Source organism: Hyla sarda, chromosome 8, assembly GCF_029499605.1.
Source record: "Hyla sarda isolate aHylSar1 chromosome 8, aHylSar1.hap1, whole genome shotgun sequence".
NCBI lineage: Eukaryota > Metazoa > Chordata > Amphibia > Anura > Hylidae > Hyla > Hyla sarda.
The window spans coordinates 113,093,251-113,119,968 of record NC_079196.1 but is presented as its reverse complement, the minus strand read 5'-3'; the positions used below and the strand labels follow the sequence as shown (position 1 = coordinate 113,119,968).

Genomic DNA, 26,718 nt, shown 5'->3' with positions numbered 1-26,718 from the left:
TATCCCCTCTAGGCCTTTTGGCTTAGATCAAGTGTAAAAAAAGAAAGGATCTTGCGACAGATCGCATCCTGAGGCACGTTTTTTTTTGTGTGAATACTTGCACTTGGGTGACTTGTGAGCACATACTGATACATACGTTCCCTATCTGGGGACCATAAATTAAATGGATTTTTGAGAAAGGGAGCTGATTTGGAAGCTTGCTTCTGTCGCCCTATGCATTGACCTGATGTGGCAGTATCTTCGGGTAGTGAACAGTGCACCACCCCATTCCAGTGTTAAACAAGAAAGATTCTCATTTAATCCTCCGTGGGTGAGAATTTGAGTTTGAGAATTGGAGACCAAAATGATGAGTTGCACTGACTGGTTTATGAACGTCTATTCATTTAGCGTTTTAATGACCATGTTTGCACACTGATTGGTGTAAAAAAATAAAATAAAACTAAATAATAATAATCTAGCACACCTGTGCAGGTTTGACATGACATGACAGGTAGCTGTCTTGTGGGTGGTGCTGAATCCTGTTAAATGACATGAGGGTCTCATGCCTATACACAAGGGTGTGTCATTGCTGTTGCTTGACCATGCATTGATTTCTGTGGTCAGTGAATGATAAAAACAAAATTTACCATCCATTGATGGATGGGAAATCCGCCATGAGGCATTTGTTTTTAGAAACTGCTGCTCACAACCAATGTTGCAATGGAGTGTCTCCATCTGCTGGTGGTATTGGAAAGGCATTAGTGCTATGACAGGGTCTGAAGAAGAAGAAGAAGAAGAAGAAGAAGAAGACGGAAAAAAATATATATAAAAAGAAAAAGAGAGAGAGAGAGTGAGAGTGAGTGAGAGTGAATGAGTGAGTGAGTGATTGAGTGAGTGAGTGAGTGAGTGAGAACAAATGAGTTAAAGCAAGTGAGTGAGAGAGATCGAATGAATGAAAGTCTGAATGACAGAAAGAAAAAAGGATGAAGAAAGAAGCATGAAGAAAAAAAAATGTATATGGAGTTGCTGACATGAGTGCAATCTACAAAGCCGTTGAGGCTGATCCTCATGGGAGGATTATTGCACCAGGACCCTTAGCACTTTTAAAATGCCATTCAATGCCACGGGCTAGATGTAAACTGCAGATGACCATGTTGTGGTAGTTACCATGGATACCCAAGTGATGTGTGAGCTAACACATAGGCCCAACAGATTCCAAGAAGGCCAGAATCACCAGCGGCACCACCATCGATTTTCAGGTCACCCGGATTCTGCAAATACCAGAGTCCAAAATGATGCAGGTTTATACTGTTAATTTTCAGTTTATCGTTACAGTTGGTGTTATTCCATGTCGGAAGGGACGCAGCTACAGCCAGTGGGGTAACTAGAGACAGGCAGGCAGCTATGTGCAACAAAGGTAGGCGTGTTGTTTTCATATGCAGATCTGAAATATTGTCTTATATGCAAGAGGAGGAGTGATGGGGGTTCAGGCAAAAGCCAGGCTATGGATTGCATTGCTAAATGCTCCATCAGAGTGCAATGGTCGCCTGTCCTTTTTTTAAGTGATGATGTGGGTTTAGCCTGTGCTGTATGTATGTATGGGTGGCTGACTGCCACCCACCCAGAAAGTGTATGGGAGGCTGGTTGGCTGCCAGCCTTCCTTCCATTCCTATGAGTAATGTGAGTGCTCATGAAGGGGACATGGTTGGGTCCACCCCTTTCCCGGTTATCCCCTCTAGGCCTTTTGGCTTAGATCAAGTGTAAAAAAAGAAAGGATCTTGCGACAGATCGCATCCTGAGGCACGTTTTTTTTTGTGTGAATACTTGCACTTGGGTGACTTGTGAGCACATACTGATACATACGTTCCCTATCTGGGGACCATAAATTAAATGGATTTTTGAGAAAGGGAGCTGATTTGGAAGCTTGCTTCTGTCGCCCTATGCATTGACCCGATGTGGCAGTATCTTCGGGTAGTGAACAGTGCACCACCCCATTCCAGTGTTAAACAAGAAAGATTCTCATTTAATCCTCCGTGGGTGAGAATTTGAGTTTGAGAATTGGAGACCAAAATGATGAGTTGCACTGACTGGTTTATGAACGTCTATTCATTTAGCGTTTTAATGACCATGTTTGCACACTGATTGGTGTAAAAAAATAAAATAAAACTAAATAATAATAATCTAGCACACCTGTGCAGGTTTGACATGACATGACAGGTAGCTGTCTTGTGGGTGGTGCTGAATCCTGTTAAATGACATGAGGGTCTCATGCCTATACACAAGGGTGTGTCATTGCTGTTGTTTGACCATGCATTGGTTTCTGTGGTCAGTGAATGATAAAAACAAAATTTACCATCCATTGATGGATGGGAAATCCGCCATGAGGCATTTGTTTTTAGAAACTGCTGCTCACAACCAATGTTGCAATGGAGTGTCTCCATCTGCTGGTGGTATTGGAAAGGCATTAGTGCTATGACAGGGTCTGAAGAAGAAGAAGAAGAAGAAGAAGAAGAAGAAGACGGAAAAAAATATATATAAAAAGAAAAAGAGAGAGAGAGAGAGAGACTGACTTAGTGAGCGAGTGAGTGAGAGAGTGAGAGTGAGTGAGAGTGAATGAGTGAGTGAGTGAGTGAGAACAAATGAGTTAAAGCAAGTGAGTGAGAGAGATCGAATGAATGAAAGTCTGAATGACAGAAAGAAAAAAGGATGAAGAAAGAAGCATGAAGAAAAAAAAATGTATATGGAGTTGCTGACATGAGTGCAATCTACAAAGCCGTTGAGGCTGATCCTCATGGGAGGATTATTGCACCAGGACCCTTAGCACTTTTAAAATGCCATTCAATGCCACGGGCTAGATGTAAACTGCAGATGACCATGTTGTGGTAGTTACCATGGATACCCAAGTGATGTGTGAGCTAACACATAGGCCCAACAGATTCCAAGAAGGCCAGAATCACCAGCGGCACCACCATCGATTGTCAGGTCACCCGGATTCAGCAAATACCAGAGTCCAAAATGATGCAGGTTTATACTGTTAATTTTCAGTTTATCGTTACAGTTGGTGTTATTCCATGTCGGAAGGGACGCAGCTACAGCCAGTGGGGTAACTAGAGACAGGCAGGCAGCTATGTGCAACAAAGGTAGGCGTGTTGTTTTCATATGCAGATCTGAAATATTGTCTTATATGCAAGAGGAGGAGTGATGGGGGTTCAGGCAAAAGCCAGGCTATGGATTGCATTGCTAAATGCTCCATCAGAGTGCAATGGTCGCCTGTCCTTTTTTTAAGTGATGATGTGGGTTTAGCCTGTGCTGTATGTATGTATGGGTGGCTGACTGCCACCCACCCAGAAAGTGTATGGGAGGCTGGTTGGCTGCCAGCCTTCCTTCCATTCCTATGAGTAATGTGAGTGCTCATGAAGGGGACATGGTTGGGTCCACCCCTTTCCCGGTTATCCCCTCTAGGCCTTTTGGCTTAGATCAAGTGTAAAAAAAGAAAGGATCTTGCGACAGATCGCATCCTGAGGCACGTTTTTTTTTGTGTGAATACTTGCACTTGGGTGACTTGTGAGCACATACTGATACATACGTTCCCTATCTGGGGACCATACATTAAATGGATTTTTGAGAAAGGGAGCTGATTTGGAAGCTTGCTTCTGTCGCCCTATGCATTGACCCGATGTGGCAGTATCTTCGGGTAGTGAACAGTGCACCACCCCATTCCAGTGTTAAACAAGAAAGATTCTCATTTAATCCTCCGTGGGTGAGAATTTGAGTTTGAGAATTGGAGACCAAAATGATGAGTTGCACTGACTGGTTTATGAACGTCTATTCATTTAGCGTTTTAATGACCATGTTTGCACACTGATTGGTGTAAAAAAATAAAATAAAACTAAATAATAATAATCTAGCACACCTGTGCAGGTTTGACATGACATGACAGGTAGCTGTCTTGTGGGTGGTGCTGAATCCTGTTAAATGACATGAGGGTCTCATGCCTATACACAAGGGTGTGTCATTGCTGTTGTTTGACCATGCATTGGTTTCTGTGGTCAGTGAATGATAAAAACAAAATTTACCATCCATTGATGGATGGGAAATCCGCCATGAGGCATTTGTTTTTAGAAACTGCTGCTCACAACCAATGTTGCAATGGAGTGTCTCCATCTGCTGGTGGTATTGGAAAGGCATTAGTGCTATGACAGGGTCTGAAGAAGAAGAAGAAGAAGAAGAAGAAGACGGAAAAAAATATATATAAAAAGAAAAAGAGAGAGAGAGAGAGAGACTGACTTAGTGAGCGAGTGAGTGAGAGAGTGAGAGTGAGTGAGAGTGAATGAGTGAGTGAGTGATTGAGTGAGTGAGTGAGTGAGTGAGAACAAATGAGTTAAAGCAAGTGAGTGAGAGAGATCGAATGAATGAAAGTCTGAATGACAGAAAGAAAAAAGGATGAAGAAAGAAGCATGAAGAAAAAAAAATGTATATGGAGTTGCTGACATGAGTGCAATCTACAAAGCCGTTGAGGCTGATCCTCATGGGAGGATTATTGCACCAGGACCCTTAGCACTTTTAAAATGCCATTCAATGCCACGGGCTAGATGTAAACTGCAGATGACCATGTTGTGGTAGTTACCATGGATACCCAAGTGATGTGTGAGCTAACACATAGGCCCAACAGATTCCAAGAAGGCCAGAATCACCAGCGGCACCACCATCGATTGTCAGGTCACCCGGATTCAGCAAATACCAGAGTCCAAAATGATGCAGGTTTATACTGTTAATTTTCAGTTTATCGTTACAGTTGGTGTTATTCCATGTCGGAAGGGACGCAGCTACAGCCAGTGGGGTAACTAGAGACAGGCAGGCAGCTATGTGCAACAAAGGTAGGCGTGTTGTTTTCATATGCAGATCTGAAATATTGTCTTATATGCAAGAGGAGGAGTGATGGGGGTTCAGGCAAAAGCCAGGCTATGGATTGCATTGCTAAATGCTCCATCAGAGTGCAATGGTCGCCTGTCCTTTTTTTAAGTGATGATGTGGGTTTAGCCTGTGCTGTATGTATGTATGGGTGGCTGACTGCCACCCACCCAGAAAGTGTATGGGAGGCTGGTTGGCTGCCAGCCTTCCTTCCATTCCTATGAGTAATGTGAGTGCTCATGAAGGGGACATGGTTGGGTCCACCCCTTTCCCGGTTATCCCCTCTAGGCCTTTTGGCTTAGATCAAGTGTAAAAAAAGAAAGGATCTTGCGACAGATCGCATCCTGAGGCACGTTTTTTTTTGTGTGAATACTTGCACTTGGGTGACTTGTGAGCACATACTGATACATACGTTCCCTATCTGGGGACCATAAATTAAATGGATTTTTGAGAAAGGGAGCTGATTTGGAAGCTTGCTTCTGTCGCCCTATGCATTGACCCGATGTGGCAGTATCTTCGGGTAGTGAACAGTGCACCACCCCATTCCAGTGTTAAACAAGAAAGATTCTCATTTAATCCTCCGTGGGTGAGAATTTGAGTTTGAGAATTGGAGACCAAAATGATGAGTTGCACTGACTGGTTTATGAACGTCTATTCATTTAGCGTTTTAATGACCATGTTTGCACACTGATTGGTGTAAAAAAATAAAATAAAACTAAATAATAATAATCTAGCACACCTGTGCAGGTTTGACATGACATGACAGGTAGCTGTCTTGTGGGTGGTGCTGAATCCTGTTAAATGACATGAGGGTCTCATGCCTATACACAAGGGTGTGTCATTGCTGTTGCTTGACCATGCATTGGTTTCTGTGGTCAGTGAATGATAAAAACAAAATTTACCATCCATTGATGGATGGGAAATCCGCCATGAGGCATTTGTTTTTAGAAACTGCTGCTCACAACCAATGTTGCAATGGAGTGTCTCCATCTGCTGGTGGTATTGGAAAGGCATTAGTGCTATGACAGGGTCTGAAGAAGAAGAAGAAGAAGAAGAAGAAGAAGAAGAAGACGGAAAAAAATATATATAAAAAGAAAAAGAGAGAGAGAGAGAGAGACTGACTTAGTGAGCGAGTGAGTGAGAGAGTGAGAGTGAGTGAGAGTGAATGAGTGAGTGAGTGATTGAGTGAGTGAGTGAGTGAGTGAGAACAAATGAGTTAAAGCAAGTGAGTGAGAGAGATCGAATGAATGAAAGTCTGAATGACAGAAAGAAAAAAGGATGAAGAAAGAAGCATGAAGAAAAAAAAATGTATATGGAGTTGCTGACATGAGTGCAATCTACAAAGCCGTTGAGGCTGATCCTCATGGGAGGATTATTGCACCAGGACCCTTAGCACTTTTAAAATGCCATTCAATGCCACGGGCTAGATGTAAACTGCAGATGACCATGTTGTGGTAGTTACCATGGATACCCAAGTGATGTGTGAGCTAACACATAGGCCCAACAGATTCCAAGAAGGCCAGAATCACCAGCGGCACCACCATCGATTGTCAGGTCACCCGGATTCAGCAAATACCAGAGTCCAAAATGATGCAGGTTTATACTGTTAATTTTCAGTTTATCGTTACAGTTGGTGTTATTCCATGTCGGAAGGGACGCAGCTACAGCCAGTGGGGTAACTAGAGACAGGCAGGCAGCTATGTGCAACAAAGGTAGGCGTGTTGTTTTCATATGCAGATCTGAAATATTGTCTTATATGCAAGAGGAGGAGTGATGGGGGTTCAGGCAAAAGCCAGGCTATGGATTGCATTGCTAAATGCTCCATTAGAGTGCAATGGTCGCCTGTCCTTTTTTTAAGTGATGATGTGGGTTTAGCCTGTGCTGTATGTATGTATGGGTGGCTGACTGCCACCCACCCAGAAAGTGTATGGGAGGCTGGTTGGCTGCCAGCCTTCCTTCCATTCCTATGAGTAATGTGAGTGCTCATGAAGGGGACATGGTTGGGTCCACCCCTTTCCCGGTTATCCCCTCTAGGCCTTTTGGCTTAGATCAAGTGTAAAAAAAGAAAGGATCTTGCGACAGATCGCATCCTGAGGCACGTTTTTTTTTGTGTGAATACTTGCACTTGGGTGACTTGTGAGCACATACTGATACATACGTTCCCTATCTGGGGACCATAAATTAAATGGATTTTTGAGAAAGGGAGCTGATTTGGAAGCTTGCTTCTGTCGCCCTATGCATTGACCCGATGTGGCAGTATCTTCGGGTAGTGAACAGTGCACCACCCCATTCCAGTGTTAAACAAGAAAGATTCTCATTTAATCCTCCGTGGGTGAGAATTTGAGTTTGAGAATTGGAGACCAAAATGATGAGTTGCACTGACTGGTTTATGAACGTCTATTCATTTAGCGTTTTAATGACCATGTTTGCACACTGATTGGTGTAAAAAAATAAAATAAAACTAAATAATAATAATCTAGCACACCTGTGCAGGTTTGACATGACATGACAGGTAGCTGTCTTGTGGGTGGTGCTGAATCCTGTTAAATGACATGAGGGTCTCATGCCTATACACAAGGGTGTGTCATTGCTGTTGCTTGACCATGCATTGGTTTCTGTGGTCAGTGAATGATAAAAACAAAATTTACCATCCATTGATGGATGGGAAATCCGCCATGAGGCATTTGTTTTTAGAAACTGCTGCTCACAACCAATGTTGCAATGGAGTGTCTCCATCTGCTGGTGGTATTGGAAAGGCATTAGTGCTATGACAGGGTCTGAAGAAGAAGAAGAAGAAGAAGAAGAAGACGGAAAAAAATATATATAAAAAGAAAAAGAGAGAGAGAGAGAGAGACTGACTTAGTGAGCGAGTGAGTGAGAGAGTGAGAGTGAGTGAGAGTGAATGAGTGAGTGAGTGATTGAGTGAGTGAGTGAGTGAGTGAGAACAAATGAGTTAAAGCAAGTGAGTGAGAGAGATCGAATGAATGAAAGTCTGAATGACAGAAAGAAAAAAGGATGAAGAAAGAAGCATGAAGAAAAAAAAATGTATATGGAGTTGCTGACATGAGTGCAATCTACAAAGCCGTTGAGGCTGATCCTCATGGGAGGATTATTGCACCAGGACCCTTAGCACTTTTAAAATGCCATTCAATGCCACGGGCTAGATGTAAACTGCAGATGACCATGTTGTGGTAGTTACCATGGATACCCAAGTGATGTGTGAGCTAACACATAGGCCCAACAGATTCCAAGAAGGCCAGAATCACCAGCGGCACCACCATCGATTGTCAGGTCACCCGGATTCAGCAAATACCAGAGTCCAAAATGATGCAGGTTTATACTGTTAATTTTCAGTTTATCGTTACAGTTGGTGTTATTCCATGTCGGAAGGGACGCAGCTACAGCCAGTGGGGTAACTAGAGACAGGCAGGCAGCTATGTGCAACAAAGGTAGGCGTGTTGTTTTCATATGCAGATCTGAAATATTGTCTTATATGCAAGAGGAGGAGTGATGGGGGTTCAGGCAAAAGCCAGGCTATGGATTGCATTGCTAAATGCTCCATCAGAGTGCAATGGTCGCCTGTCCTTTTTTTAAGTGATGATGTGGGTTTAGCCTGTGCTGTATGTATGTATGGGTGGCTGACTGCCACCCACCCAGAAAGTGTATGGGAGGCTGGTTGGCTGCCAGCCTTCCTTCCATTCCTATGAGTAATGTGAGTGCTCATGAAGGGGACATGGTTGGGTCCACCCCTTTCCCGGTTATCCCCTCTAGGCCTTTTGGCTTAGATCAAGTGTAAAAAAAGAAAGGATCTTGCGACAGATCGCATCCTGAGGCACGTTTTTTTTTGTGTGAATACTTGCACTTGGGTGACTTGTGAGCACATACTGATACATACGTTCCCTATCTGGGGACCATAAATTAAATGGATTTTTGAGAAAGGGAGCTGATTTGGAAGCTTGCTTCTGTCGCCCTATGCATTGACCCGATGTGGCAGTATCTTCGGGTAGTGAACAGTGCACCACCCCATTCCAGTGTTAAACAAGAAAGATTCTCATTTAATCCTCCGTGGGTGAGAATTTGAGTTTGAGAATTGGAGACCAAAATGATGAGTTGCACTGACTGGTTTATGAACGTCTATTCATTTAGCGTTTTAATGACCATGTTTGCACACTGATTGGTGTAAAAAAATAAAATAAAACTAAATAATAATAATCTAGCACACCTGTGCAGGTTTGACATGACATGACAGGTAGCTGTCTTGTGGGTGGTGCTGAATCCTGTTAAATGACATGAGGGTCTCATGCCTATACACAAGGGTGTGTCATTGCTGTTGCTTGACCATGCATTGGTTTCTGTGGTCAGTGAATGATAAAAACAAAATTTACCATCCATTGATGGATGGGAAATCCGCCATGAGGCATTTGTTTTTAGAAACTGCTGCTCACAACCAATGTTGCAATGGAGTGTCTCCATCTGCTGGTGGTATTGGAAAGGCATTAGTGCTATGACAGGGTCTGAAGAAGAAGAAGAAGAAGAAGAAGAAGAAGAAGAAGAAGAAGACGGAAAAAAATATATATAAAAAGAAAAAGAGAGAGAGAGAGAGAGACTGACTTAGTGAGCGAGTGAGTGAGAGAGTGAGAGTGAGTGAGAGTGAATGAGTGAGTGAGTGATTGAGTGAGTGAGTGAGTGAGTGAGAACAAATGAGTTAAAGCAAGTGAGTGAGAGAGATCGAATGAATGAAAGTCTGAATGACAGAAAGAAAAAAGGATGAAGAAAGAAGCATGAAGAAAAAAAAATGTATATGGAGTTGCTGACATGAGTGCAATCTACAAAGCCGTTGAGGCTGATCCTCATGGGAGGATTATTGCACCAGGACCCTTAGCACTTTTAAAATGCCATTCAATGCCACGGGCTAGATGTAAACTGCAGATGACCATGTTGTGGTAGTTACCATGGATACCCAAGTGATGTGTGAGCTAACACATAGGCCCAACAGATTCCAAGAAGGCCAGAATCACCAGCGGCACCACCATCGATTGTCAGGTCACCCGGATTCAGCAAATACCAGAGTCCAAAATGATGCAGGTTTATACTGTTAATTTTCAGTTTATCGTTACAGTTGGTGTTATTCCATGTCGGAAGGGACGCAGCTACAGCCAGTGGGGTAACTAGAGACAGGCAGGCAGCTATGTGCAACAAAGGTAGGCGTGTTGTTTTCATATGCAGATCTGAAATATTGTCTTATATGCAAGAGGAGGAGTGATGGGGGTTCAGGCAAAAGCCAGGCTATGGATTGCATTGCTAAATGCTCCATCAGAGTGCAATGGTCGCCTGTCCTTTTTTTAAGTGATGATGTGGGTTTAGCCTGTGCTGTATGTATGTATGGGTGGCTGACTGCCACCCACCCAGAAAGTGTATGGGAGGCTGGTTGGCTGCCAGCCTTCCTTCCATTCCTATGAGTAATGTGAGTGCTCATGAAGGGGACATGGTTGGGTCCACCCCTTTCCCGGTTATCCCCTCTAGGCCTTTTGGCTTAGATCAAGTGTAAAAAAAGAAAGGATCTTGCGACAGATCGCATCCTGAGGCACGTTTTTTTTTGTGTGAATACTTGCACTTGGGTGACTTGTGAGCACATACTGATACATACGTTCCCTATCTGGGGACCATAAATTAAATGGATTTTTGAGAAAGGGAGCTGATTTGGAAGCTTGCTTCTGTCGCCCTATGCATTGACCCGATGTGGCAGTATCTTCGGGTAGTGAACAGTGCACCACCCCATTCCAGTGTTAAACAAGAAAGATTCTCATTTAATCCTCCGTGGGTGAGAATTTGAGTTTGAGAATTGGAGACCAAAATGATGAGTTGCACTGACTGGTTTATGAACGTCTATTCATTTAGCGTTTTAATGACCATGTTTGCACACTGATTGGTGTAAAAAAATAAAATAAAACTAAATAATAATAATCTAGCACACCTGTGCAGGTTTGACATGACATGACAGGTAGCTGTCTTGTGGGTGGTGCTGAATCCTGTTAAATGACATGAGGGTCTCATGCCTATACACAAGGGTGTGTCATTGCTGTTGCTTGACCATGCATTGGTTTCTGTGGTCAGTGAATGATAAAAACAAAATTTACCATCCATTGATGGATGGGAAATCCGCCATGAGGCATTTGTTTTTAGAAACTGCTGCTCACAACCAATGTTGCAATGGAGTGTCTCCATCTGCTGGTGGTATTGGAAAGGCATTAGTGCTATGACAGGGTCTGAAGAAGAAGAAGAAGAAGAAGAAGAAGAAGACGGAAAAAAATATATATAAAAAGAAAAAGAGAGAGAGAGAGAGAGACTGACTTAGTGAGCGAGTGAGTGAGAGAGTGAGAGTGAGTGAGAGTGAATGAGTGAGTGAGTGATTGAGTGAGTGAGTGAGTGAGTGAGTGAGAACAAATGAGTTAAAGCAAGTGAGTGAGAGAGATCGAATGAATGAAAGTCTGAATGACAGAAAGAAAAAAGGATGAAGAAAGAAGCATGAAGAAAAAAAAATGTATATGGAGTTGCTGACATGAGTGCAATCTACAAAGCCGTTGAGGCTGATCCTCATGGGAGGATTATTGCACCAGGACCCTTAGCACTTTTAAAATGCCATTCAATGCCACGGGCTAGATGTAAACTGCAGATGACCATGTTGTGGTAGTTACCATGGATACCCAAGTGATGTGTGAGCTAACACATAGGCCCAACAGATTCCAAGAAGGCCAGAATCACCAGCGGCACCACCATCGATTGTCAGGTCACCCGGATTCAGCAAATACCAGAGTCCAAAATGATGCAGGTTTATACTGTTAATTTTCAGTTTATCGTTACAGTTGGTGTTATTCCATGTCGGAAGGGACGCAGCTACAGCCAGTGGGGTAACTAGAGACAGGCAGGCAGCTATGTGCAACAAAGGTAGGCGTGTTGTTTTCATATGCAGATCTGAAATATTGTCTTATATGCAAGAGGAGGAGTGATGGGGGTTCAGGCAAAAGCCAGGCTATGGATTGCATTGCTAAATGCTCCATCAGAGTGCAATGGTCGCCTGTCCTTTTTTTAAGTGATGATGTGGGTTTAGCCTGTGCTGTATGTATGTATGGGTGGCTGACTGCCACCCACCCAGAAAGTGTATGGGAGGCTGGTTGGCTGCCAGCCTTCCTTCCATTCCTATGAGTAATGTGAGTGCTCATGAAGGGGACATGGTTGGGTCCACCCCTTTCCCGGTTATCCCCTCTAGGCCTTTTGGCTTAGATCAAGTGTAAAAAAAGAAAGGATCTTGCGACAGATCGCATCCTGAGGCACGTTTTTTTTTGTGTGAATACTTGCACTTGGGTGACTTGTGAGCACATACTGATACATACGTTCCCTATCTGGGGACCATAAATTAAATGGATTTTTGAGAAAGGGAGCTGATTTGGAAGCTTGCTTCTGTCGCCCTATGCATTGACCCGATGTGGCAGTATCTTCGGGTAGTGAACAGTGCACCACCCCATTCCAGTGTTAAACAAGAAAGATTCTCATTTAATCCTCCGTGGGTGAGAATTTGAGTTTGAGAATTGGAGACCAAAATGATGAGTTGCACTGACTGGTTTATGAACGTCTATTCATTTAGCGTTTTAATGACCATGTTTGCACACTGATTGGTGTAAAAAAATTAAATAAAACTAAATAATAATAATCTAGCACACCTGTGCAGGTTTGACATGACATGACAGGTAGCTGTCTTGTGGGTGGTGCTGAATCCTGTTAAATGACATGAGGGTCTCATGCCTATACACAAGGGTGTGTCATTGCTGTTGCTTGACCATGCATTGGTTTCTGTGGTCAGTGAATGATAAAAACAAAATTTACCATCCATTGATGGATGGGAAATCCGCCATGAGGCATTTGTTTTTAGAAACTGCTGCTCACAACCAATGTTGCAATGGAGTGTCTCCATCTGCTGGTGGTATTGGAAAGGCATTAGTGCTATGACAGGGTCTGAAGAAGAAGAAGAAGAAGACGGAAAAAAATATATATAAAAAGAAAAAGAGAGAGAGAGAGAGAGACTGACTTAGTGAGCGAGTGAGTGAGAGAGTGAGAGTGAGTGAGAGTGAATGAGTGAGTGAGTGATTGAGTGAGTGAGTGAGTGAGTGAGAACAAATGAGTTAAAGCAAGTGAGTGAGAGAGATCGAATGAATGAAAGTCTGAATGACAGAAAGAAAAAAGGATGAAGAAAGAAGCATGAAGAAAAAAAAATGTATATGGAGTTGCTGACATGAGTGCAATCTACAAAGCCGTTGAGGCTGATCCTCATGGGAGGATTATTGCACCAGGACCCTTAGCACTTTTAAAATGCCATTCAATGCCACGGGCTAGATGTAAACTGCAGATGACCATGTTGTGGTAGTTACCATGGATACCCAAGTGATGTGTGAGCTAACACATAGGCCCAACAGATTCCAAGAAGGCCAGAATCACCAGCGGCACCACCATCGATTGTCAGGTCACCCGGATTCAGCAAATACCAGAGTCCAAAATGATGCAGGTTTATACTGTTAATTTTCAGTTTATCGTTACAGTTGGTGTTATTCCATGTCGGAAGGGACGCAGCTACAGCCAGTGGGGTAACTAGAGACAGGCAGGCAGCTATGTGCAACAAAGGTAGGCGTGTTGTTTTCATATGCAGATCTGAAATATTGTCTTATATGCAAGAGGAGGAGTGATGGGGGTTCAGGCAAAAGCCAGGCTATGGATTGCATTGCTAAATGCTCCATCAGAGTGCAATGGTCGCCTGTCCTTTTTTTAAGTGATGATGTGGGTTTAGCCTGTGCTGTATGTATGTATGGGTGGCTGACTGCCACCCACCCAGAAAGTGTATGGGAGGCTGGTTGGCTGCCAGCCTTCCTTCCATTCCTATGAGTAATGTGAGTGCTCATGAAGGGGACATGGTTGGGTCCACCCCTTTCCCGGTTATCCCCTCTAGGCCTTTTGGCTTAGATCAAGTGTAAAAAAAGAAAGGATCTTGCGACAGATCGCATCCTGAGGCACGTTTTTTTTTGTGTGAATACTTGCACTTGGGTGACTTGTGAGCACATACTGATACATACGTTCCCTATCTGGGGACCATAAATTAAATGGATTTTTGAGAAAGGGAGCTGATTTGGAAGCTTGCTTCTGTCGCCCTATGCATTGACCCGATGTGGCAGTATCTTCGGGTAGTGAACAGTGCACCACCCCATTCCAGTGTTAAACAAGAAAGATTCTCATTTAATCCTCCGTGGGTGAGAATTTGAGTTTGAGAATTGGAGACCAAAATGATGAGTTGCACTGACTGGTTTATGAACGTCTATTCATTTAGCGTTTTAATGACCATGTTTGCACACTGATTGGTGTAAAAAAATAAAATAAAACTAAATAATAATAATCTAGCACACCTGTGCAGGTTTGACATGATATGACAGGTAGCTGTCTTGTGGGTGGTGCTGAATCCTGTTAAATGACATGAGGGTCTCATGCCTATACACAAGGGTGTGTCATTGCTGTTGCTTGACCATGCATTGGTTTCTGTGGTCAGTGAATGATAAAAACAAAATTTACCATCCATTGATGGATGGGAAATCCGCCATGAGGCATTTGTTTTTAGAAACTGCTGCTCACAACCAATGTTGCAATGGAGTGTCTCCATCTGCTGGTGGTATTGGAAAGGCATTAGTGCTATGACAGGGTCTGAAGAAGAAGAAGAAGAAGAAGAAGAAGAAGAAGAAGAAGACGGAAAAAAATATATATAAAAAGAAAAAGAGAGAGAGAGAGAGAGACTGACTTAGTGAGCGAGTGAGTGAGAGAGTGAGAGTGAGTGAGAGTGAATGAGTGAGTGAGTGATTGAGTGAGTGAGTGAGTGAGAACAAATGAGTTAAAGCAAGTGAGTGAGAGAGATCGAATGAATGAAAGTCTGAATGACAGAAAGAAAAAAGGATGAAGAAAGAAGCATGAAGAAAAAAAAATGTATATGGAGTTGCTGACATGAGTGCAATCTACAAAGCCGTTGAGGCTGATCCTCATGGGAGGATTATTGCACCAGGACCCTTAGCACTTTTAAAATGCCATTCAATGCCACGGGCTAGATGTAAACTGCAGATGACCATGTTGTGGTAGTTACCATGGATACCCAAGTGATGTGTGAGCTAACACATAGGCCCAACAGATTCCAAGAAGGCCAGAATCACCAGCGGCACCACCATCGATTGTCAGGTCACCCGGATTCAGCAAATACCAGAGTCCAAAATGATGCAGGTTTATACTGTTAATTTTCAGTTTATCGTTACAGTTGGTGTTATTCCATGTCGGAAGGGACGCAGCTACAGCCAGTGGGGTAACTAGAGACAGGCAGGCAGCTATGTGCAACAAAGGTAGGCGTGTTGTTTTCATATGCAGATCTGAAATATTGTCTTATATGCAAGAGGAGGAGTGATGGGGGTTCAGGCAAAAGCCAGGCTATGGATTGCATTGCTAAATGCTCCATCAGAGTGCAATGGTCGCCTGTCCTTTTTTTAAGTGATGATGTGGGTTTAGCCTGTGCTGTATGTATGTATGGGTGGCTGACTGCCACCCACCCAGAAAGTGTATGGGAGGCTGGTTGGCTGCCAGCCTTCCTTCCATTCCTATGAGTAATGTGAGTGCTCATGAAGGGGACATGGTTGGGTCCACCCCTTTCCCGGTTATCCCCTCTAGGCCTTTTGGCTTAGATCAAGTGTAAAAAAAGAAAGGATCTTGCGACAGATCGCATCCTGAGGCACGTTTTTTTTTGTGTGAATACTTGCACTTGGGTGACTTGTGAGCACATACTGATACATACGTTCCCTATCTGGGGACCATAAATTAAATGGATTTTTGAGAAAGGGAGCTGATTTGGAAGCTTGCTTCTGTCGCCCTATGCATTGACCCGATGTGGCAGTATCTTCGGGTAGTGAACAGTGCACCACCCCATTCCAGTGTTAAACAAGAAAGATTCTCATTTAATCCTCCGTGGGTGAGAATTTGAGTTTGAGAATTGGAGACCAAAATGATGAGTTGCACTGACTGGTTTATGAACGTCTATTCATTTAGCGTTTTAATGACCATGTTTGCACACTGATTGGTGTAAAAAAATAAAATAAAACTAAATAATAATAATCTAGCACACCTGTGCAGGTTTGACATGACATGACAGGTAGCTGTCTTGTGGGTGGTGCTGAATCCTGTTAAATGACATGAGGGTCTCATGCCTATACACAAGGGTGTGTCATTGCTGTTGCTTGACCATGCATTGGTTTCTGTGGTCAGTGAATGATAAAAACAAAATTTACCATCCATTGATGGATGGGAAATCCGCCATGAGGCATTTGTTTTTAGAAACTGCTGCTCACAACCAATGTTGCAATGGAGTGTCTCCATCTGCTGGTGGTATTGGAAAGGCATTAGTGCTATGACAGGGTCTGAAGAAGAAGAAGAAGAAGAAGAAGAAGACGGAAAAAAATATATATAAAAAGAAAAAGAGAGAGAGAGAGAGAGACTGACTTAGTGAGCGAGTGAGTGAGAGAGTGAGAGTGAGTGAGAGTGAATGAGTGAGTGAGTGATTGAGTGAGTGAGTGAGTGAGTGAGTGAGAACAAATGAGTTAAAGCAAGTGAGTGAGAGAGATCGAATGAATGAAAGTCTGAATGACAGAAAGAAAAAAGGATGAAGAAAGAAGCATGAAGAAAAAAAAATGTATATGGAGTTGCTGACATGAGTGCAATCTACAAAGCCGTTGAGGCTGATCCTCATGGGAGGATTATTGCACCAGGACCCTTAGCACTTTTAAAATGCCATTCAATGCCACGGGCTAGATGTAAACTGCAGATGACCATGTTGTGGTAGTTACCATGGATACCCAAGTGATGTGTGAGCTAACACATAGGCCCAACAGATTCCAAGAAGGCCAGAATCACCAGCGGCACCACCATCGATTGTCAGGTCACCCGGATTCAGCAAATACCAGAGTCCAAAATGATGCAGGTTTATACTGTTAATTTTCAGTTTATCGTTACAGTTGGTGTTATTCCATGTCGGAAGGGACGCAGCTACAGCCAGTGGGGTAACTAGAGACAGGCAGGCAGCTATGTGCAACAAAGGTAGGCGTGTTGTTTTCATATGCAGATCTGAAATATTGTCTTATATGCAAGAGGAGGAGTGATGGGGGTTCAGGCAAAAGCCAGGCTATGGATTGCATTGCTAAATGCTCCATCAGAGTGCAATGGTCGCCTGTCCTTTTTTTAAGTGATGATGTGGGTTTAGCCTGTGCTGTATGTATGTATGGGTGGCTGACTGCCACCCACCCAGAAAGTGTATGGGAGGCTGGTTGGCTGCCAGCCTTCCTTCCATTCCTATGAGTAATGTGAGTGCTCATGAAGGGGACATGGTTGGGTCCACCCCTTTCCCGGTTATCCCCTCTAGGCCTTTTGGCTTAGATCAAGTGTAAAAAAAGAAAGGATCTTGCGACAGATCGCATCCTGAGGCACGTTTTTTTTTGTGTGAATACTTGCACTTGGGTGACTTGTGAGCACATACTGATACATACGTTCCCTATCTGGGGACCATAAATTAAATGGATTTTTGAGAAAGGGAGCTGATTTGGAAGCTTGCTTCTGTCGCCCTATGCATTGACCCGATGTGGCAGTATCTTCGGGTAGTGAACAGTGCACCACCCCATTCCAGTGTTAAACAAGAAAGATTCTCATTTAATCCTCCGTGGGTGAGAATTTGAGTTTGAGAATTGGAGACCAAAATGATGAGTTGCACTGACTGGTTTATGAACGTCTATTCATTTAGCGTTTTAATGACCATGTTTGCACACTGATTGGTGTAAAAAAATAAAATAAAACTAAATAATAATAATCTAGCACACCTGTGCAGGTTTGACATGACATGACAGGTAGCTGTCTTGTGGGTGGTGCTGAATCCTGTTAAATGACATGAGGGTCTCATGCCTATACACAAGGGTGTGTCATTGCTGTTGCTTGACCATGCATTGGTTTCTGTGGTCAGTGAATGATAAAAACAAAATTTACCATCCATTGATGGATGGGAAATCCGCCATGAGGCATTTGTTTTTAGAAACTGCTGCTCACAACCAATGTTGCAATGGAGTGTCTCCATCTGCTGGTGGTATTGGAAAGGCATTAGTGCTATGACAGGGTCTGAAGAAGAAGAAGAAGAAGAAGACGGAAAAAAATATATATAAAAAGAAAAAGAGAGAGAGAGAGAGAGACTGACTTAGTGAGCGAGTGAGTGAGAGAGTGAGAGTGAGTGAGAGTGAATGAGTGAGTGAGTGATTGAGTGAGTGAGTGAGTGAGTGAGAACAAATGAGTTAAAGCAAGTGAGTGAGAGAGATCGAATGAATGAAAGTCTGAATGACAGAAAGAAAAAAGGATGAAGAAAGAAGCATGAAGAAAAAAAAATGTATATGGAGTTGCTGACATGAGTGCAATCTACAAAGCCGTTGAGGCTGATCCTCATGGGAGGATTATTGCACCAGGACCCTTAGCACTTTTAAAATGCCATTCAATGCCACGGGCTAGATGTAAACTGCAGATGACCATGTTGTGGTAGTTACCATGGATACCCAAGTGATGTGTGAGCTAACACATAGGCCCAACAGATTCCAAGAAGGCCAGAATCACCAGCGGCACCACCATCGATTGTCAGGTCACCCGGATTCAGCAAATACCAGAGTCCAAAATGATGCAGGTTTATACTGTTAATTTTCAGTTTATCGTTACAGTTGGTGTTATTCCATGTCGGAAGGGACGCAGCTACAGCCAGTGGGGTAACTAGAGACAGGCAGGCAGCTATGTGCAACAAAGGTAGGCGTGTTGTTTTCATATGCAGATCTGAAATATTGTCTTATATGCAAGAGGAGGAGTGATGGGGGTTCAGGCAAAAGCCAGGCTATGGATTGCATTGCTAAATGCTCCATCAGAGTGCAATGGTCGCCTGTCCTTTTTTTAAGTGATGATGTGGGTTTAGCCTGTGCTGTATGTATGTATGGGTGGCTGACTGCCACCCACCCAGAAAGTGTATGGGAGGCTGGTTGGCTGCCAGCCTTCCTTCCATTCCTATGAGTAATGTGAGTGCTCATGAAGGGGACATGGTTGGGTCCACCCCTTTCCCGGTTATCCCCTCTAGGCCTTTTGGCTTAGATCAAGTGTAAAAAAAGAAAGGATCTTGCGACAGATCGCATCCTGAGGCACGTTTTTTTTTGTGTGAATACTTGCACTTGGGTGACTTGTGAGCACATACTGATACATACGTTCCCTATCTGGGGACCATAAATTAAATGGATTTTTGAGAAAGGGAGCTGATTTGGAAGCTTGCTTCTGTCGCCCTATGCATTGACCCGATGTGGCAGTATCTTCGGGTAGTGAACAGTGCACCACCCCATTCCAGTGTTAAACAAGAAAGATTCTCATTTAATCCTCCGTGGGTGAGAATTTGAGTTTGAGAATTGGAGACCAAAATGATGAGTTGCACTGACTGGTTTATGAACGTCTATTCATTTAGCGTTTTAATGACCATGTTTGCACACTGATTGGTGTAAAAAAATAAAATAAAACTAAATAATAATAATCTAGCACACCTGTGCAGGTTTGACATGACATGACAGGTAGCTGTCTTGTGGGTGGTGCTGAATCCTGTTAAATGACATGAGGGTCTCATGCCTATACACAAGGGTGTGTCATTGCTGTTGCTTGACCATGCATTGGTTTCTGTGGTCAGTGAATGATAAAAACAAAATTTACCATCCATTGATGGATGGGAAATCCGCCATGAGGCATTTGTTTTTAGAAACTGCTGCTCACAACCAATGTTGCAATGGAGTGTCTCCATCTGCTGGTGGTATTGGAAAGGCATTAGTGCTATGACAGGGTCTGAAGAAGAAGAAGAAGAAGAAGAAGATGAAGAAGAAGAAGACGGAAAAAAATATATATAAAAAGAAAAAGAGAGAGAGAGAGAGAGACTGACTTAGTGAGCGAGTGAGTGAGAGAGTGAGAGTGAGTGAGAGTGAATGAGTGAGTGAGTGATTGAGTGAGTGAGTGAGTGAGTGAGAACAAATGAGTTAAAGCAAGTGAGTGAGAGAGATCGAATGAATGAAAGTCTGAATGACAGAAAGAAAAAAGGATGAATAAAGAAGCATGAAGAAAAAAAAATGTATATGGAGTTGCTGACATGAGTGCAATCTACAAAGCCGTTGAGGCTGATCCTCATGGGAGGATTATTGCACCAGGACCCTTAGCACTTTTAAAATGCCATTCAATGCCACGGGCTAGATGTAAACTGCAGATGACCATGTTGTGGTAGTTACCATGGATACCCAAGTGATGTGTGAGCTAACACATAGGCCCAACAGATTCCAAGAAGGCCAGAATCACCAGCGGCACCACCATCGATTGTCAGGTCACCCGGATTCAGCAAATACCAGAGTCCAAAATGATGCAGGTTTATACTGTTAATTTTCAGTTTATCGTTACAGTTGGTGTTATTCCATGTCGGAAGGGACGCAGCTACAGCCAGTGGGGTAACTAGAGACAGGCAGGCAGCTATGTGCAACAAAGGTAGGCGTGTTGTTTTCATATGCAGATCTGAAATATTGTCTTATATGCAAGAGGAGGAGTGATGGGGGTTCAGGCAAAAGCCAGGCTATGGATTGCATTGCTAAATGCTCCATCAGAGTGCAATGGTCGCCTGTCCTTTTTTTAAGTGATGATGTGGGTTTAGCCTGTGCTGTATGTATGTATGGGTGGCTGACTGCCACCCACCCAGAAAGTGTATGGGAGGCTGGTTGGCTGCCAGCCTTCCTTCCATTCCTATGAGTAATGTGAGTGCTCATGAAGGGGACATGGTTGGGTCCACCCCTTTCCCGGTTATCCCCTCTAGGCCTTTTGGCTTAGATCAAGTGTAAAAAAAGAAAGGATCTTGCGACAGATCGCATCCTGAGGCACGTTTTTTTTTGTGTGAATACTTGCACTTGGGTGACTTGTGAGCACATACTGATACATACGTTCCCTATCTGGGGACCATAAATTAAATGGATTTTTGAGAAAGGGAGCTGATTTGGAAGCTTGCTTCTGTCGCCCTATGCATTGACCCGATGTGGCAGTATCTTCGGGTAGTGAACAGTGCACCACCCCATTCCAGTGTTAAACAAGAAAGATTCTCATTTAATCCTCCGTGGGTGAGAATTTGAGTTTGAGAATTGGAGACCAAAATGATGAGTTGCACTGACTGGTTTATGAACGTCTATTCATTTAGCGTTTTAATGACCATGTTTGCACACTGATTGGTGTAAAAAAATAAAATAAAACTAAATAATAATAATCTAGCACACCTGTGCAGGTTTGACATGACATGACAGGTAGCTGTCTTGTGGGTGGTGCTGAATCCTGTTAAATGACATGAGGGTCTCATGCCTATACACAAGGGTGTGTCATTGCTGTTGCTTGACCATGCATTGGTTTCTGTGGTCAGTGAATGATAAAAACAAAATTTACCATCCATTGATGGATGGGAAATCCGCCATGAGGCATTTGTTTTTAGAAACTGCTGCTCACAACCAATGTTGCAATGGAGTGTCTCCATCTGCTGGTGGTATTGGAAAGGCATTAGTGCTATGACAGGGTCTGAAGAAGAAGAAGAAGAAGAAGAAGAAGAAGAAGACGGAAAAAAATATATATAAAAAGAAAAAGAGAGAGAGAGAGAGAGACTGACTTAGTGAGCGAGTGAGTGAGAGAGTGAGAGTGAGTGAGAGTGAATGAGTGAGTGAGTGATTGAGTGAGTGAGTGAGTGAGTGAGTGAGAACAAATGAGTTAAAGCAAGTGAGTGAGAGAGATCGAATGAATGAAAGTCTGAATGACAGAAAGAAAAAAGGATGAAGAAAGAAGCATGAAGAAAAAAAAATGTATATGGAGTTGCTGACATGAGTGCAATCTACAAAGCCGTTGAGGCTGATCCTCATGGGAGGATTATTGCACCAGGACCCTTAGCACTTTTAAAATGCCATTCAATGCCACGGGCTAGATGTAAACTGCAGATGACCATGTTGTGGTAGTTACCATGGATACCCAAGTGATGTGTGAGCTAACACATAGGCCCAACAGATTCCAAGAAGGCCAGAATCACCAGCGGCACCACCATCGATTGTCAGGTCACCCGGATTCAGCAAATACCAGAGTCCAAAATGATGCAGGTTTATACTGTTAATTTTCAGTTTATCGTTACAGTTGGTGTTATTCCATGTCGGAAGGGACGCAGCTACAGCCAGTGGGGTAACTAGAGACAGGCAGGCAGCTATGTGCAACAAAGGTAGGCGTGTTGTTTTCATATGCAGATCTGAAATATTGTCTTATATGCAAGAGGAGGAGTGATGGGGGTTCAGGCAAAAGCCAGGCTATGGATTGCATTGCTAAATGCTCCATCAGAGTGCAATGGTCGCCTGTCCTTTTTTTAAGTGATGATGTGGGTTTAGCCTGTGCTGTATGTATGTATGGGTGGCTGACTGCCACCCACCCAGAAAGTGTATGGGAGGCTGGTTGGCTGCCAGCCTTCCTTCCATTCCTATGAGTAATGTGAGTGCTCATGAAGGGGACATGGTTGGGTCCACCCCTTTCCCGGTTATCCCCTCTAGGCCTTTTGGCTTAGATCAAGTGTAAAAAAAGAAAGGATCTTGCGACAGATCGCATCCTGAGGCACGTTTTTTTTTGTGTGAATACTTGCACTTGGGTGACTTGTGAGCACATACTGATACATACGTTCCCTATCTGGGGACCATAAATTAAATGGATTTTTGAGAAAGGGAGCTGATTTGGAAGCTTGCTTCTGTCGCCCTATGCATTGACCCGATGTGGCAGTATCTTCGGGTAGTGAACAGTGCACCACCCCATTCCAGTGTTAAACAAGAAAGATTCTCATTTAATCCTCCGTGGGTGAGAATTTGAGTTTGAGAATTGGAGACCAAAATGATGAGTTGCACTGACTGGTTTATGAACGTCTATTCATTTAGCGTTTTAATGACCATGTTTGCACACTGATTGGTGTAAAAAAATAAAATAAAACTAAATAATAATAATCTAGCACACCTGTGCAGGTTTGACATGACATGACAGGTAGCTGTCTTGTGGGTGGTGCTGAATCCTGTTAAATGACATGAGGGTCTCATGCCTATACACAAGGGTGTGTCATTGCTGTTGCTTGACCATGCATTGGTTTCTGTGGTCAGTGAATGATAAAAACAAAATTTACCATCCATTGATGGATGGGAAATCCGCCATGAGGCATTTGTTTTTAGAAACTGCTGCTCACAACCAATGTTGCAATGGAGTGTCTCCATCTGCTGGTGGTATTGGAAAGGCATTAGTGCTATGACAGGGTCTGAAGAAGAAGAAGAAGAAGAAGAAGACGGAAAAAAATATATATAAAAAGAAAAAGAGAGAGAGAGAGAGAGACTGACTTAGTGAGCGAGTGAGTGAGAGAGTGAGAGTGAGTGAGAGTGAATGAGTGAGTGAGTGATTGAGTGAGTGAGTGAGTGAGTGAGAACAAATGAGTTAAAGCAAGTGAGTGAGAGAGATCGAATGAATGAAAGTCTGAATGACAGAAAGAAAAAAGGATGAAGAAAGAAGCATGAAGAAAAAAAAATGTATATGGAGTTGCTGACATGAGTGCAATCTACAAAGCCGTTGAGGCTGATCCTCATGGGAGGATTATTGCACCAGGACCCTTAGCACTTTTAAAATGCCATTCAATGCCACGGGCTAGATGTAAACTGCAGATGACCATGTTGTGGTAGTTACCATGGATACCCAAGTGATGTGTGAGCTAACACATAGGCCCAACAGATTCCAAGAAGGCCAGAATCACCAGCGGCACCACCATCGATTGTCAGGTCACCCGGATTCAGCAAATACCAGAGTCCAAAATGATGCAGGTTTATACTGTTAATTTTCAGTTTATCGTTACAGTTGGTGTTATTCCATGTCGGAAGGGACGCAGCTACAGCCAGTGGGGTAACTAGAGACAGGCAGGCAGCTATGTGCAACAAAGGTAGGCGTGTTGTTTTCATATGCAGATCTGAAATATTGTCTTATATGCAAGAGGAGGAGTGATGGGGGTTCAGGCAAAAGCCAGGCTATGGATTGCATTGCTAAATGCTCCATCAGAGTGCAATGGTCGCCTGTCCTTTTTTTAAGTGATGATGTGGGTTTAGCCTGTGCTGTATGTATGTATGGGTGGCTGACTGCCACCCACCCAGAAAGTGTATGGGAGGCTGGTTGGCTGCCAGCCTTCCTTCCATTCCTATGAGTAATGTGAGTGCTCATGAAGGGGACATGGTTGGGTCCACCCCTTTCCCGGTTATCCCCTCTAGGCCTTTTGGCTTAGATCAAGTGTAAAAAAAGAAAGGATCTTGCGACAGATCGCATCCTGAGGCACGTTTTTTTTTTGTGTGAATACTTGCACTTGGGTGACTTGTGAGCACATACTGATACATACGTTCCCTATCTGGGGACCATAAATTAAATGGATTTTTGAGAAAGGGAGCTGATTTGGAAGCTTGCTTCTGTCGCCCTATGCATTGACCCGATGTGGCAGTATCTTCGGGTAGTGAACAGTGCACCACCCCATTCCAGTGTTAAACAAGAAAGATTCTCATTTAATCCTCCGTGGGTGAGAATTTGAGTTTGAGAATTGGAGACCAAAATGATGAGTTGCACTGACTGGTTTATGAACGTCTATTCATTTAGCGTTTTAATGACCATGTTTGCACACTGATTGGTGTAAAAAAATAAAATAAAACTAAATAATAATAATCTAGCACACCTGTGCAGGTTTGACATGATATGACAGGTAGCTGTCTTGTGGGTGGTGCTGAATCCTGTTAAATGACATGAGGGTCTCATGCCTATACACAAGGGTGTGTCATTGCTGTTGCTTGACCATGCATTGGTTTCTGTGGTCAGTGAATGATAAAAACAAAATTTACCATCCATTGATGGATGGGAAATCCGCCATGAGGCATTTGTTTTTAGAAACTGCTGCTCACAACCAATGTTGCAATGGAGTGTCTCCATCTGCTGGTGGTATTGGAAAGGCATTAGTGCTATGACAGGGTCTGAAGAAGAAGAAGAAGAAGAAGAAGAAGAAGAAGAAGACGGAAAAAAATATATATAAAAAGAAAAAGAGAGAGAGAGAGAAAGACTGACTTAGTGAGCGAGTGAGTGAGAGAGTGAGAGTGAGTGAGAGTGAATGAGTGAGTGAGTGATTGAGTGAGTGAGTGAGTGAGTGAGAACAAATGAGTTAAAGCAAGTGAGTGAGAGAGATCGAATGAATGAAAGTCTGAATGACAGAAAGAAAAAAGGATGAAGAAAGAAGCATGAAGAAAAAAAAATGTATATGGAGTTGCTGACATGAGTGCAATCTACAAAGCCGTTGAGGCTGATCCTCATGGGAGGATTATTGCACCAGGACCCTTAGCACTTTTAAAATGCCATTCAATGCCACGGGCTAGATGTAAACTGCAGATGACCATGTTGTGGTAGTTACCATGGATACCCAAGTGATGTGTGAGCTAACACATAGGCCCAACAGATTCCAAGAAGGCCAGAATCACCAGCGGCACCACCATCGATTGTCAGGTCACCCGGATTCAGCAAATACCAGAGTCCAAAATGATGCAGGTTTATACTGTTAATTTTCAGTTTATCGTTACAGTTGGTGTTATTCCATGTCGGAAGGGACGCAGCTACAGCCAGTGGGGTAACTAGAGACAGGCAGGCAGCTATGTGCAACAAAGGTAGGCGTGTTGTTTTCATATGCAGATCTGAAATATTGTCTTATATGCAAGAGGAGGAGTGATGGGGGTTCAGGCAAAAGCCAGGCTATGGATTGCATTGCTAAATGCTCCATCAGAGTGCAATGGTCGCCTGTCCTTTTTTTAAGTGATGATGTGGGTTTAGCCTGTGCTGTATGTATGTATGGGTGGCTGACTGCCACCCACCCAGAAAGTGTATGGGAGGCTGGTTGGCTGCCAGCCTTCCTTCCATTCCTATGAGTAATGTGAGTGCTCATGAAGGGGACATGGTTGGGTCCACCCCTTTCCCGGTTATCCCCTCTAGGCCTTTTGGCTTAGATCAAGTGTAAAAAAAGAAAGGATCTTGCGACAGATCGCATCCTGAGGCACGTTTTTTTTTGTGTGAATACTTGCACTTGGGTGACTTGTGAGCACATACTGATACATACGTTCCCTATCTGGGGACCATAAATTAAATGGATTTTTGAGAAAGGGAGCTGATTTGGAAGCTTGCTTCTGTCGCCCTATGCATTGACCCGATGTGGCAGTATCTTCGGGTAGTGAACAGTGCACCACCCCATTCCAGTGTTAAACAAGAAAGATTCTCATTTAATCCTCCGTGGGTGAGAATTTGAGTTTGAGAATTGGAGACCAAAATGATGAGTTGCACTGACTGGTTTATGAACGTCTATTCATTTAGCGTTTTAATGACCATGTTTGCACACTGATTGGTGTAAAAAAATAAAATAAAACTAAATAATAATAATCTAGCACACCTGTGCAGGTTTGACATGACATGACAGGTAGCTGTCTTGTGGGTGGTGCTGAATCCTGTTAAATGACATGAGGGTCTCATGCCTATACACAAGGGTGTGTCATTGCTGTTGCTTGACCATGCATTGGTTTCTGTGGTCAGTGAATGATAAAAACAAAATTTACCATCCATTGATGGATGGGAAATCCG

The 26,718-nt window shown here is 43.3% G+C and overlaps 16 pseudogenes; all 16 read left to right on the top strand.

Annotated features, from left to right (window-relative positions):
* The first annotated feature begins 1 nt into the window (after position 1).
* Positions 2–265, top strand: LOC130289263 (U2 spliceosomal RNA; annotated as a pseudogene).
* Positions 266–1,707: 1,442 nt separating this feature from the next.
* Positions 1,708–1,971, top strand: LOC130286098 (U2 spliceosomal RNA; annotated as a pseudogene).
* Positions 1,972–3,430: 1,459 nt separating this feature from the next.
* LOC130288738 (U2 spliceosomal RNA) lies at positions 3,431–3,694 on the top strand (annotated as a pseudogene).
* A 1,473-nt stretch (positions 3,695–5,167) lies between these two features.
* LOC130286097 (U2 spliceosomal RNA) lies at positions 5,168–5,431 on the top strand (annotated as a pseudogene).
* A 1,482-nt stretch (positions 5,432–6,913) lies between these two features.
* Positions 6,914–7,177, top strand: LOC130286095 (U2 spliceosomal RNA; annotated as a pseudogene).
* Positions 7,178–8,650: 1,473 nt separating this feature from the next.
* LOC130286094 (U2 spliceosomal RNA) lies at positions 8,651–8,914 on the top strand (annotated as a pseudogene).
* Positions 8,915–10,402: 1,488 nt separating this feature from the next.
* On the top strand, positions 10,403–10,666 carry LOC130286093 (U2 spliceosomal RNA; annotated as a pseudogene).
* A 1,480-nt stretch (positions 10,667–12,146) lies between these two features.
* Positions 12,147–12,410, top strand: LOC130286092 (U2 spliceosomal RNA; annotated as a pseudogene).
* Positions 12,411–13,874: 1,464 nt separating this feature from the next.
* Positions 13,875–14,138, top strand: LOC130286091 (U2 spliceosomal RNA; annotated as a pseudogene).
* A 1,481-nt stretch (positions 14,139–15,619) lies between these two features.
* LOC130286090 (U2 spliceosomal RNA) lies at positions 15,620–15,883 on the top strand (annotated as a pseudogene).
* A 1,477-nt stretch (positions 15,884–17,360) lies between these two features.
* On the top strand, positions 17,361–17,624 carry LOC130286089 (U2 spliceosomal RNA; annotated as a pseudogene).
* A 1,467-nt stretch (positions 17,625–19,091) lies between these two features.
* On the top strand, positions 19,092–19,355 carry LOC130286088 (U2 spliceosomal RNA; annotated as a pseudogene).
* A 1,485-nt stretch (positions 19,356–20,840) lies between these two features.
* On the top strand, positions 20,841–21,104 carry LOC130286087 (U2 spliceosomal RNA; annotated as a pseudogene).
* Positions 21,105–22,587: 1,483 nt separating this feature from the next.
* On the top strand, positions 22,588–22,851 carry LOC130286086 (U2 spliceosomal RNA; annotated as a pseudogene).
* Positions 22,852–24,321: 1,470 nt separating this feature from the next.
* LOC130287904 (U2 spliceosomal RNA) lies at positions 24,322–24,586 on the top strand (annotated as a pseudogene).
* Positions 24,587–26,068: 1,482 nt separating this feature from the next.
* Positions 26,069–26,332, top strand: LOC130286084 (U2 spliceosomal RNA; annotated as a pseudogene).
* The last annotated feature ends 386 nt before the right edge of the window (positions 26,333–26,718 follow it).